Below are 4909 nucleotides of genomic sequence, written 5' to 3' on the forward strand. Positions count from 1 at the left end.
CGATCTATCTGGAAATTAAATAAAAAAGGAAGTTGAGTAGAAAAGAAACATGAATAAAAAAGGAAGTTAAATACAAATAAAAATGGAAGTTGCAGAAAATTAAAAGTGGAAGTTCATTCGAGAAACCACTATACCTTAACGACCAATTTGGGAATTAAATAAAAAAAGGAAGTTTAATAGAAAAGTAAATTGAATAAAAATGGAAGTAGAATATAAATAAAAATGAAAGTGGCATAAAATTAAAAATGGAAGTTCAATCCAGAAACTACTATACCTTAGTGATCTTTTTGGAAATTAAATAAAAAAGGAAGTTTAATAGGAAAGTAAATTGAATTAAAATGGAAGTAGAATAAAAATAAAAATGAAATTTGCATAAAACTAAAATTGGAAGTTCAATCCAGAAACCACTATACCTTAACAATCTATTTGGAAATTAAATAAACAAGGAAGTTTAACAAAAAAGTAAATTGAATAAATTTTGAAGTTGCATAAAAATAAAAATGAATGTTGCATAAAATTGAATATGAAACTTCAATCCAGAAACCACTATACCTTAACGATCTATTTGGAAATTAAATAAAAAAGGAAGTTTAATAGAAAAGTAAATTTAATAAAAATGGAAGTTGAATAAAAATAAAAATGGAAGTTGCATAAAATTAAAAATGGAAGTTCAATCCAAAAACCACTATACCTTAACGATCTATTTGGAAATTAAAAAAAAAAAAGGAAGTTGAGTAGAAAAGAAACTTGAATGAAAGAGGAAGTTAAATAAAAATAAAAATGAAAGTTGCAGAAAATTAAAAATGAAAGTTCATTCAAGAAACCACTATACCTTAATAATCAACTTGGAAATTAAATAAAAAAGAATGTTTAATAGAAAAGTAAATTGAATAAAAATATAAGTAGAATAAAAATAAAAAGGAAAGTTGCGTAAAATAAAAAGGGGAAGTTCAATCCAGAAACCACTATACCTTAACGATCTGTTTGCAAATTAAATAAAAAAGGAAGTTTAATAGAAAAGTAAATTGAATAAAAATCAAAGTTGAATAGAAATAAAAATGAAAGTCGCAGAAAATTAAATATGGAAGTTCAATCCAGAAACCATTATACCTTAACGATCTATTTGGAAATTAAATAAAAAAGGAAGTGTAATAGAAAAGTAAATTGAATAAAAATGGAAGTTGAATAAAAATAAAAATGCAAGTTGCATAAAATTAAAAATGGAAGTTCAATCCAAAAACCACTATACCTTAACGATCTATTTGGAAATTAAATAAAAAAGGAAGTTGAGTAGAAAAGAAACTTGAATAAAAAAGGAAGTTAAATAAAAATAAAAATGGAAGTTGCAGAAAATTAAAAATAGAAGTTCATTCCAGAAACCACTATACCTTAACGATCTATTTGGAAATTAAATAAAAAAAGAGGTTTAATTGAAAAGTAAATTGAATAAAAATGGAAGTAGAATATAAATAAAAATGAAAGTTGCATAAAATTAAAAATGGAAGTTCAATCCAGAAACCACTATACCTTAGCGATCTATTTGGAAATTAAATAAAAAAGGAAGTAGAATAAAAATAAAAATGAAGGTTGCATAAAATTAAAAATGGAAGTTCAATCCAGAAACCACTATACCTTAACGATCTATTTGGAAATTAAATAAAAAGGGAAGTTTCATAGAAAGCAAATTGAATAAAAATGGAAGTTGAATAAAAATAAAAATGAAAGTTGCAGAAAATTAAATATGGAAGTTCAATACAAAAACCACTACACCTTAACGATCTATTTGGAAATTAAATAAAAAAGGAAGTTTAATAGAAAAGAAACTTGAATAAAAATGGAAGTTGAGCAAAAATAAAAATGAAAGTTGCAGAAAATTTAATACGGAAGTTCAATCCAGAAACCACTATACGTTAACGATCTATTTGAAAATTAAATAAAAAAGGAAGTTTAATAGAAAAGTAAATTGAATAAATTTGGAAGTTGAATAAAAATAAAAATGAAAGTTGCATAAAATTAAATATGGAAGTTCAATCCAGAAACCACTATACCTTAACGATCTATTTGGAAATTAAATAAAAAAGGAAGTTTAATAGAAAAGTAAATTGAATAAAAATGGAAGTTGAATAAAAATAAAAATGAAAGTTGCATAAAATTAAAAATGGAAGTTCAATCCAAAAACCACAATACCTTAACGATCTATTTGGAAATTAAAAAAAAAAAAGAAGTTGAGTAGAAAAGAAACTTAAATGAAAAAGGAAGTTAAATAAAAAGAAAAATGGAAGTTGCAGAAAATTAAAAATGAAAGTTCATTCAAGAAACCACTATACCTTAACGATCTATTTGGAAATTAAAAAAAAATGGATGTTTAATAGACAAGTAAATTGAATAAAAATATAAGTAGAATAAAAATAAAAAGGAAAGTTGAGTAAAATAAAAAGGGCAAGTTCAATCCAGAAACCACAATACATTAACGATCTGTTTGCAAATTAAATAAAAAAGGAAGTTTAATAGAAAAGTAAAATTGAATGAAAATGGAAGTCGAATAAAAATAAAAATGAAAGTTGCAGAAAATTAAATATGGAAGTTCAATCCAGAAACCATTATACCTTAACGATCTATTTGGAAATTAAATAAAAAAGGAAGTGTAATAGAAAAGTAAATTGAATAAAAATGGAAGTTGAATAAAAATAAAAATGAAAGTTGCATAAAATTAAAAATGGAAGTTCAATCCAAAAACCACTATACCTTAACGATCTATTTGGAAATTAAATAAAAAAGGAAGTTGAGTAGAAAAGAAACTTGAATAAAAAAGGATGTTAAATAAAAATAAAAATGGAAGTTGCAGAAAATTAAAAATGGAAGTTCATTCCAGAAACCACTATACCTTAACGATCTATTGGGAAATTAAATAAAAAGGAAGTTTAATAGAAAAAGTAAACTGAATAAAAATGGAAGTAGAATATAAATAAAAATGAAAGTTGCATAAAATTAAAAATGGATGTTCAATCCAGAAACTACTATACCTTAGTGATCTATTTGGAAATTAAATAAAAAAGGAAGTTTAATAGGAAAGTTAATTGAATTAAAATGGAAGTAGAATAAAAATAAAAATAAAGGTTGCATAAAATTAAAAACGGAAGTTCAATCCAGAAACCACTATACCTTAACGATCTATTTGGAAATTAAATAAAAAAGGAAGTTTAATAGAAAAGTAAATTGAATAAAAATGGAAGTAGAATATAAATAAAATTGAAAGTTGCATAAAATTAAAAATGGAAGTTCAATCCAGAAACTACTATACCTTAGTGATCTATTTGGAAATTAAATAAAAAAGGAAGTTTAATAGGAAAGTAAATTGAATTAAAATGGAAGTAGAATAAAAATAAAAATGAAAGTTGCATAAAACTAAAATTGGAAGTTCAATCCAGAAACCACCATACCTTAACGATATATTTGGAAATTAAACAAAAAAGGAAGTTTAACAAAAAAGTAAATTGAAAAAATTTTGAAGTTGCATAAAAATAAAAATGAATGTTGCATAAAATTGAATATGGAAGTTCAATCCAGAAACCACTATACCTTAACGATCTATTTGGAAATTAAATAAAAAAGGAAGTTTAATAGAAAAGTAAATTTAATAAAAATGGAAGTTGAATAAAAATAGAAATGGAAGTTGCATAAAATTAAAAATGGAAGTTCAATCCAAAAACCACTATACCTTAACGATCTATTTGGAAATTAAAAAAAAAAAAAGGAAGTTGAGTAGAAAAGAAACTTGAATGAAAAAGGAAGTTAAATAAAAATAAAAATGAAAGTTGCCGAAAATTAAAAATGGAAGTTCATTCAAGAAACCACTATACCTTAATGATCTATTTGGAAATTAAATAAAAAAGAACATTTAATAGAAAAGTAAATTGAATAAAAATATAACTAAAATAAAAATAAAAAGGAAAGTTGTGTAAAATAAGAAGGGGAAGTTCAATCAAGAAACCACTATACCTTAACGATCTGTTTGCAAATTAAATAAAAAAGGATGTTTAATAGAAAAGTAAATTGAATAAAAATCGAAGTTGAATAAAAATAAAAATGAAAGTTGCAGAAAATTAAATATGGAAGTTCAATCCAGAAACCATTATACCTTAACGATCTATTTGGAAAATAAATAAAAAAGGAAGTGTAATAGAAAAGTAAATTGAATAAAAACTGAAGTTGAATAAAAATAAAAATGAAAGTTGCATAAAATTAAAAATGGAAGTTCAATCCAGAAACCACTATGCCTTAACGATCTATTTGGAAATTAAATAAAAAAGGAAGTTGAGTAGAAAAGAAACTTGAATAAAAAAGGAAGTTAAATAAAAATAAAAATGGAAGTTGCAGAAAATTAAAAATAGAAGTTCATTCCAGAAACCACTATACCTTAACGATCTATTTGGAAATTAAAAAAAAAAAGGAAGTTTAATAGAAAAGTAAATTGAATAAAAATGGAAGTAGAATATAAATAAAAATGAAAGTTGCATAAAATTAAAAATGGAAGTTCAATCCAGAAACCACTATACCTTAGCGATCTATTTGGAAATTAAATAAAAAAGGAAGTAGAATAAAAATAAAAATGAAGGTTGCATAAAATTAAAAATGGAAGTTCAATCCAGAAACCACTATACCTTAACTATCTATTTGGAAATTAAATAAAAAGGAAAGTTTCATAGAAAGTAAATTGAATAAAACTGGAAGTTGAATAAAAATAAAAATGAAAGTTGCAGAAAATTAAATATGGAAGTTCAATACAAAAACCACTACACCTTAACGATCTATTTGGAAATTAAATAAAAAAGGAAGTTTAATAGAAAAGAAACTTGAATAAAAATGGAAGTTGAGTAAAAATAAAAATGAAAGTTGCAGAAAATTTAAT

The sequence above is a fragment of the Camellia sinensis genome, unplaced genomic scaffold (genome assembly GCF_055761805.1).
Source record: "Camellia sinensis isolate YWXY unplaced genomic scaffold, ASM5576180v1 Unanchor1, whole genome shotgun sequence".
NCBI classification, from domain to species: domain Eukaryota; kingdom Viridiplantae; phylum Streptophyta; class Magnoliopsida; order Ericales; family Theaceae; genus Camellia; species Camellia sinensis.